This window comes from Pristis pectinata, chromosome 4 (genome assembly GCF_009764475.1).
Source record: "Pristis pectinata isolate sPriPec2 chromosome 4, sPriPec2.1.pri, whole genome shotgun sequence".
Classification (NCBI taxonomy): Eukaryota; Metazoa; Chordata; class Chondrichthyes; order Rhinopristiformes; family Pristidae; genus Pristis; species Pristis pectinata.
The window spans coordinates 56,408,480-56,417,978 of record NC_067408.1 but is presented as its reverse complement, the minus strand read 5'-3'; the positions used below and the strand labels follow the sequence as shown (position 1 = coordinate 56,417,978).

Below are 9,499 nucleotides of genomic sequence, written 5' to 3'. Positions count from 1 at the left end.
AAAAGCACAGGGGAGAAGTACCAGAGAGCAGCTTGAAGGAGCTACATGGGCACAGACTGAAGCACCACCTCCAGTTTACCATTCTGTTCAAGGAATCTGTTTCTTTCAGCCTCTTATTCCTTGATACATGCCCACGCACGCTGAATCTCCTCTGTGTTAGGTCATTATTACGGGAACTATCTCACCTGTTTTTTCATGGTTCCAGTCATTTTACTTAATGTACAGATCTTGTCGCTAAATTAGTAAAATCTAATTCAACATCATGAGTTTTACTTCTTCAACTTCTTCTGGGAAACCTTTAGCTTCTGAACAGCTTCCTTCTCTGATTTTGAGGCAACTTGCTTCATTTCAGCAAAGATCACCTCCAGGTGGTAACGGGAACTTGTCTACGGGTTAATATGACTGACAAGTCTGCCAGTGCATTTTAGGAACCTTGTGGTCAATTGCTGGGGAATCTACACCTGGGTCCTTATGGTCGTCAGTGGTCTCTGCAATCTTCAGGATGTGCAGGAGAAACTCTGTGCTCAATTTAGACAACACTCTTGCGTCCAGCCCCAGGCATCAGTTTAAGCACACCTGCCAACCCCTCTACTGGGGCATTAGAAAGGAACATGCTGCCTCTTGATCAAAAGATCCTTCAGGAACTTGGTTGCCTTACGGATGTGTCTGCATTTGATGGTGTGAGCAGCACCACAAGTAGTGTACCGGCAAGTTGGAGCCCCTTGCCTTGCATGATTTGGTTAGATTCTTAGGATCTATTTTCAAAGAGCTTTGGTTGCATCTGTGTTGTATCTAACCTGGGAATTCTTGAGGTTCAATGGGAGCTTGAGGGGCAACATCTTCTGCATGGGCACATTGCAGCCTCCTGAATTCAATATGGAATTCTCCAATTTGGTAACATGCTCTTTCTGTCTCTCTATGTAAAAACTGGTCATTTCTGCCAATCATCCATCTGTGGTTTGGGCTCAGTTTTTCTCTCTCCATTAGTATAATCTGACTTAATGGGCATGTCTCACAGCTCTACTTTGGGTAACGCATAACAGACAAAGAAATGTAATCTGTTTCTAACTGCCATTAGTCACCTGGTCTCACCCCATCAGAGATATTCCCAGCGTTCTATCCATCCTTCTCCCACCTTCCCAGCTACTGAAAACAAACAAACAAACTCTTTCTCAGTTCTGACAAAAGAATCTCGGTCTTGAAAAGTTAACTCTGTTTCGCTTTCCACAGATGCCAATGCACTGTGTAATGAATTGATCTGTACGAACGGTTGCAAGACAAGTTTTTCACTGTACCTCAGTACATGTGTCAGTATTAAACCAATTTACCAGTTTATGTTGCCTGACCTACTGACTCTTTCCAGCATTTTCTATTTCTATAATCCTTGATAGGATACTGTAAGGAGAGCTTTGCTCTGTGTCTAATCAGTAATGAACCTGCCTGGGTGTGTTTAGTGAGATAGTGTGAGAGAACTTTACTCCACACCTAACCACCTGCCCATGTGTGCAGATGGTGTGGAGGGATGTGTACTCTGGTGATGCAGCTGTCCTGCGTGTGTATGTGTGAGATGCGAGAATGTGGAGAGAGTTATGCTCTGTATCTAACCTGGGATCTGTCTGCCCTGGGGTATTTGATGGGACGGTGCAGAGGTAGTTTTACTCTGCATCTATCTGTTGTGCACCTGCACTGGAAGGGTTTGATGGGGCAGTGTGAAACCACAACAATGGTGTCAAGACGTGTTAACGTTTTACAGAAAATGACTCTGCCTGGGACTTCCAACTGGAAAGATACAGAACTACTGATTTTGTTGTCCTGGGATTTAGAGTCAGAGAGATACAGCATGGAAACAGGTCCTTCAGCCCACTGAATCCGTGCTGACCATCAATAACCCATTTGTACTAATCCTACACTAATCACATGTTTTATTTTCCCCACATTCTCTTTATCTCCCCACCTGACTCTACCATTCACCTACACACTGAGGGGAAATTTACAGCTGCCAGTTAATCTACGAATTGCCACATCTTTGGGATGTGGGAGGAAACCAAAGTACCCGGAGGAAACCCACGCGGTCACAGGGAGAACGTGCAAACTCCACCCAGACAGGGCCCAAGTCTGGGATTGAACCGTGTTCTCTGGTGCTGGGAGGCAGCAGCTCCACCCACTGCAACAGTTTACCGCCCAACCTTTACTATTAAACTTTCGAGCACCAAGCCATTGCCGACATGTTCACATTGTTCTGGCAGTCTGTGTTGTGGAGGATCAGGTCACAGTTTGTTGCTGGGAGTGTGATGTGTGTAGGTTATCGTGGAGTTGGCCAGCAGGGTGAGGCTGCTCGGGCAGTGGGTATTACTGCTGGCCGAGGTGCTGCTGGCAAAGTACGACTGAAAACTCATCAAATGGAAAGATTGGAAAGAGCTGCAATGGGCTAGAACGTACCAGGAGGGTCTCTGTGTAGTTTTGCTCACTCTGTTTACCTTCACGCCTGTTGCAATGTAAAGAATCTTGGTGATGACGTCTCTAGCCATGGACCTGTGGGGCGGACCACTGCAGGCTTGGCAAGGCTGGTGCTGGTGAGTGAAGGGCGCTCACTTACTCCCCACTGGCCTGAAGCTGCATGTCTGAGAACAGGATCAAAGTGTCAGTGCAAGTTAGTGCGGGCAGCAATCCTGCTCTGAGCACACAGACCAACAATTCCCACTCCACTTCCTGCCGCACACTGTGCTCCAATAGAGCAGTCCACCTTCTGGAAAGTTCCAAAGCAGTGCAATTTTCCACTGTTGTGGATTGGTACTGCTTTTAACACCCTATTTTATGGTCAAATCAAAGCTTTATGTGTTACCCTCCAACTCAACCCCAGTCATGAGACCAACGCCTATCCCAGAGTGAACAGGGAGTCCTTAGAGGGATCTGAGTAAGTTTGGGGAATGGTAAAGACATCTAAAATTATAAAGGACCTTCACAAAGCAGTAGAAGTGGCCATTTCATCTGTATTTGGTGGTGTTGTTTGAAGGAGAGACATTTTTCAGTGCATCAGGAGCTTTCTGTCTCTTCAGACAATGTTATGGGATTTTGAATGTTGATCTGAACAGGCGGATTGGCTGGTTAACATTTCATCCCCAAGGCAGCCCATCCAGCAGTGCAATAGCCTGGAGAACCTCCCAGGCTTGAACCCAGAGGCAGGAGTTCTCCTCCAGTGAGTCAGCACAGGGGCACAGTGAACTAGACCAGATCTGTGGTCCAAGAGGGTACCTGGTAAGCACTGGAAGTCATGTCAGAAGTGTCCATCTGAATCAAGTGATCAAAGTAAGGGACATCAATGTATGATGATGAATCTGCTCCTGGCATTAGCATCAAGCAAACCGATTCTGGAGTCACAGAACAGCAGTGAGTCAAGATGGGAGGTGGTGAATTCCAGGTAGGAGCACAACATCAGAGATAAGCACGCAGCAGAGGAGGTCACATGGAGTAAGGGCATCAGGCAAGAGACTGAGTCTGTAATAACTGTGTACGACTGAAAGATGTTTACATACGTTTTCTTCAAAGAGGAGAAGCAGTGTGGCATGTTTTAAACTGCTAAGTAAGTAAGTGCTGTGGTCAGGCGATTGACATCATCACATGAGTAACCAGCTCCATGTGTAGGGAGTTCCTTAGAATAAACACCCTTGTTTAAAGCTCCTGTGCTCTGTAATTGTTACTGCTACTGTAAGTAAAACTTACCAGAACTCTACAACAATCTACCACGGGATACATTACAAATATTCTGCCATTGTTAATTTTTTGAGAGGGACATTTGATGCTACCACTAAACACAATATTTTAGTGTACTGAAATGGGTACAATCCAATTTCTAGGCACCTGATTCTTAGTCCAACCTGTGTGTCAGTATCCTCATGGACAGGGCAACTGGATCTCTCCACACCCTCCCCAAGTCCCAAGCCTAAAGGTTGTGTTCACTACAGCAAGGTGTCAAGGTCCTCCCACTTGGTACTCTCAGTGTTTGGAGGTAGACTAACACGAGAAGAAGAGAGAATAGAAGTTATACAGTTCTTCCTGGTGGATCTCACCATCAATAACTCAACCAGATTTGGTCTATTGGAAGCTGGAACCTTTCTCCTTGCTCCAATTGCAGGCCAAGTACAAGTGACTCACCAGGTCAAGATCCCATTTCTAAATAGAGCACACAGAGTGGGAAGATCAGAGCTGGTGGCTGGGTGTAAGTGACGGTGTGTCTTAAGCTTCTTGCTGCTCTTCCATCACCAGACCTGGTCACAGATCTTGCCACTCTGGAATGAGAAAGGTGGGAGTAGAGGGTTGTGAGGAGGGTAAATTGGGACTGGGCAGGGAGGGAGAAGAGGTTCATGGATCTGTCATTGGCAGCTTGAAAATACACTTCTACCATTTGTCCAGTTCCTCACATCTGCAATCTCTGCCTCTGTAATTACGCTCACTAATCTCTTTCCATTAGTTTTTACCTTCTGTCTCTTCATATTTTCCTCACAATTTCATCTCCCTTTATCAATTGCTCAAAAACTAATTTCTGAAAATATCCCCGTTCTCAAGTTGATCAAGCTGATGATCAAAAAAAAATCTCAGCTTGAAACTGTAAATTATATGGTAGCCAAGCAGACTTTAGAACATAGAACAGTACAGCACAGGATTGGGCATGTTTGACTCCTCATTGGGCTATGAAGCCAGTACATTGCTAAAGTACCTGCTGTACTTTTGAAGGGGATTAATTAATAGCAAGAGATAAGGAATGAATCAAAGCCCGTGTGAAGGAAATGGGGAGAAAATGACTATATTTCCAGCAGCAAAGTGGTTATAAAACACCCATTTCACTGGGATTTCTAGGAAACTTTAAATACATAAGATAAGATAGCTTTTATTAGTCACATGTACATCAAAACACACAGTGAAATGTGTCTTTTTTGTGTCGAGTGTTCTGGGGGCAGACCGCAAGTGTCGCCACGCTTCTGGTACCAACATAGCATGCCCACAACTTCCTAATACGTACATCTTTGGAATGTGGGAGGAAACCGGAGCACCCGGAGGAAACCCACGAGGACACGGGGAGAACGTACAAAATCCTTACTGACAATGGCCAGAACTGAACCCGGGTCGCTGGCGCTGTAAAGCGTTATGCTAACCGCTACACTACTGTGCCTAACAAACTTTGCCTTCTCTTGATACAGAAAAATCCATCATTCTGAGATTTGAACCGTCTTCAGAGCAAGGTCCGAAAGCACTTTTATCATTAAAATATCTATCTCTTAATGTCAATGAAAACAAATGTTTAGGAAAACATTTCAGGGTGGGTTTATTTTTTTTAATGGCTGATTTTAAAGAAGTATTTGTCAATTATTTTTGTGAGTATGCACACTCATTGTGAAGTGCACACTTCTGGAGCTGGTGCAATGCGTGTTTATTTGTGAGTGCGCGCAGAGTGGCAGAATGAATTGATGGAAGTTCAGTCAGTCATCTGATAACCGTTACCCCTCCCTGTGTGGTTTGATGAGGGAGTCTCCTCTATTTCTCAGCCAAAGGTTGAACATTCCTTTGTCTGGGTTTCACCCACCAGCTGAAATTTCTCATGGTTTCACTGACTGTTCTCAGCCACTTCTCATTTCACTTCTAGACTGCTGTGAAAGAAAGGAAAAAGCTTGCTGTGCATACTGTGCCTTTCTGGACTTCAGCACCCTTCAGAATGGTTCTCAGCCTGTGAAACACTCACGAGGTGTAGAAACTGTTGTAAGGTAGGAAACACCTGTGTCAGCCCTAAATCAAACCAATCCAGTGTGAATATTATAGAAATTTCCCTTTTAGCACACAGCTATGGAGTTAGCAAACAATGCACTGTTTAGGTTCAACTGGGCGGCACAGAGGTACAGCAGGTAGTACTGCTACCTCACTGCTCCAGCGACTGGGGTTCAATCCTGACCTCCGGTGCTAAATGTGTGGAGTTCTCACGTTTCCCCTGTGGCCAAGTGAGTTTTTTCTTGGTGCTCCGGTCTCCTCCCACATTCCAAAGGCGTGCAGGTTGGTAGGTTAATTGGCAGCTGTAAATTACCCCTAAGTGTAGGTGGGTGGGTGGTAGAAGCAGGGGAGAGTTGGATATGTGAGAGAGAGCTAGGTTACAGGGAAATAAGTGGGCAAATGGGATTGAGACTCGGCAGAAACTCGATAGGCCAAACGGAAAACAGAGGAAAATAATGAGTTCTCAGAGAAGCCAATGAGATTAGTAAATGTGTTCCATCCAGTGCATAACATTTACACGTGAGACTGATATGGGGATTGAGGATTATGGTTAATGGGGCTACTCTTGATTCTGTCTCAGAAGGTAGTGGCCCTGAGTGGTGTTTAACAGGTGCTTCCTAACCTGAGTATATCATTGTGATTACACTCAGTGTGGGGATTTGGTGCAGAGGCTGAAGAAGAGGCTGCTGTTTGCCCCCAGCGCCCCAGGGCTTGTGTTAACCTGAGGCCATGTGCTTTTAAAATATTTGGCTCAGTATTTCAATGGCTGTGAATGTGAAAAGTACATTGTGAGGACAGAGGCAACTGGCAAAGGGACCTGGACTGGTTAAGTGATCGGGCAAAAACACGATCCTTGGTTGTGTAACATGAGGTCAATCACTTCGAAAGAAGAACAGAAAAGCAGAAGGCAGCTCCCCACCAACTAAGGCCAACTAGGGATGGGCAATTAAATGCTGGCTCAGCCTGTGAAACCCACATCTCTTGAATTAATATGTAAAAAAGTTTCAGTGGCGCAGGCCTATTGAGTACTGGTATTCAGAGGGGACAGTGAAATACAATGAAATAAAGTGAAGGATGTACAAGAAATCGCAAGTTAACATGCAGGTGCAGTGTAGTTAGGAAGGTAAGTGGAGTGTTGGCCTTGATCGTGAGGGGAAATGGAGAGTAAAACTGGGGCAGTTTTACTACATTCGTAAGGGCATTGGGGAGAGCACACCTGGAATCTGTGTATTGTTTTGGTCTCCTTATTTAAAGAGGGATAAAATTACATTGGAGGCAGTCCAGAGGGGGTCATTAGATTGATTCGTATGATGAAGGGGCTGTTGTACATGGAAAGGCTGAGCAGAATGGGGCAGTATTCTCTGGGTGTTAGTAGAAGGAAAAGAAGTTCATTGTAAAGTGTACAATTCTGAGGAGGAATGATCAGCTAGGTGAGAGGATGCTTCCCCTGTCAGGGGAGTCTGACACCTGGGGGAGGCGAAGGGGAATTTCTTTTCTCACAGGTTGGTCATCCTTGGAATTCTCCAACCGCAGAGAGATGTGGAGGTGGAGTCACCGAATACATTCAATGATGAGAGAGAGAATGAAAGTGAGAGACAGAGACAGAGAAACAGAGAGAGAGGTGTGCAGTATTTGCTTACTACCAGAGAGTCATTGAATGGGGTGGAGACTGATACCTACAGCAGGGGACAGAGTGTCAAGACAGTTTGATCTAGACCCTGGTCCCAGTTACAAGGGGGAAGGAGATCAGAAGGGGTGGGAGTGATCCACAATGAACAGAGTGAGAGGGACCCAAATGAAATGGAGCCAGAAGATCCACAGAAACAGACCCTTTCCAAAAGCTGTCTGTGAGGAGAGGATGATGGCTGTCAGGAGGAGGAGAATGCTCAACATCTTAGCTTGGAACAGGAGTGTGGATGAGGGGAAGTGTAATGGAGTAGTAATAGAGGGCTTGATAATTGGCTGGAGGTGCAGATGGCTTCTTTCCTGAGCAGGACAGCACAGTGCTGCAGTCAGTAGAGCCACTGCTCCACAGTGCCAGAGACCCGGGTTCAATCCTGACCTCGGGTGCTGTCTGTGTGGAGTTTGCACGTTCTCCCTGTGACTGCGTGGATTAATGTAAGATTAGTGTAAGTGGTTAGTTGATGGTTGGTACAGGGTCTGTGGGCTGAAGGGCCTGTTTCCGTGCTGTACCACCTGATGTCAGGGTGAGGGACGCCTCGAGCCCTGAAACAATAATAAAGAGAGAACCTTTGGGGTTCATGTTGGGGCAAACATACAAATGAGATCTGCTTGGAGAGGACAAAGTACTGGGAGCTGGACAACAAGATTCATAACCTTTGGAGTACAAATGGGCAAATTAAGGAGTGGAAAGAATGAAAGGGAGAGAGGGATCCAGCTCGGGCAGCCCTCTGTATCTGAATGGGGTTGGGAGTGGGTGGGAACCATGGGTGTTTAACTGGGGGAGCAGCTCTGATCCTGGGCTGGCGCATTGATATAAATCTTGAAGACTCCAATTGACCTGGGATCCACAGCTTTATGGACAAGAGAGCTCCTAATTTCTACCACACCACATAAAGAATTGCCTCTTGATTTCACTTGTGAACTATATGTTTCTAACTTTAAGACTGAGTCATCTGTCCTGGATTCTGTCACCAGAAGAAATAATTCCTCTCAATCTTACCCTATCAAGTCTTTTCATCATCTTCAACCCCACCGTCAGATCACCTGCCAACTGAGTTCCATGTCCAAGCATCATCCCACAGAGCAGAGCCTCCAGGTCTCAGCAGCAGACCCGGGAGCCCCTCCCTGGATTGCCCTGATGACCTATTGACAGCTCAGTGACATTTAAAAACAAGTCCAAGGCTTAAATAATCAAAGAATTAAAGAAGCAGGAGTGGAGTAAGCAACACACAAAGGGCACATATTTCCTGAGCTTGGATGTTGTATGATGAAGCTCAAAGTTCATGCATGCCATGCTGTACAACTTCAGTAAGGGAATCATCCCAGAGGGGGATTGGTACTCACTGGGTGTTCCAGAACATTCCCCACATTCCTCTGTTTGTGCAGCTCACCAGGTGTGGAAGAATGCTGCCATGCACAGTACCATCCCATGGTGTGCCACACATGGTCCTACGCCACTCCCCAACTCTAGGGCATGTACGAGTGGCCACAGACAGCAGCAAGCACTTACACTGTGACACAGTTAAATGGGGAACCTACTCTTTAAGTTATATACTTAACTGTCGATGTCCCAGCCCACTCCCCAGGTTTTGGCTCCATCGGACTCCAATCATCGCCAATAACCTCCTGTCCTCTTCCACTTTCTCCTCCCCACACTGATCTGTAGCCCAACCTCATTCAGATAATCACAGCTTGAGATGGCAACTGCTCTGCCCAAGACCACAAGAAACTGCAGAGAGTTGTGGACACAGCCCAGCACATCACAGAAACTAGCCTCTGTCTACACTTCTCGCTGCCTCAGTAAAGCAGCCAACGTATTCAATTCTCCACCCAGCCAGGACATTCTTCTTCCCCCTCCAATCGGGCAGAAGGTACAAAAGCCTGAAAGCACATATCACCAGGCTCAAGGACAGCTTCTATCCCACTGTTATAAGACTATTGAATGTACCTCTTGTATGATAAGATGGACCCTTGACCTCACAATCTACCTCATTATGGCCATGCACCTTATTGTCTGCCTGCACTGCACTTTCTCTGCTATTGTAACACAATATTCTGC

The 9,499-nt window shown here is 45.9% G+C and overlaps 1 pseudogene; it reads right to left on the bottom strand.

Moving 5' to 3' along the window:
• Positions 1-269: 269 nt before the first annotated feature.
• The window catches only part of LOC127569635 (60S ribosomal protein L17-like), a 28,116-nt pseudogene continuing 18,886 nt past the window's right edge, over positions 270-9,499 (bottom strand).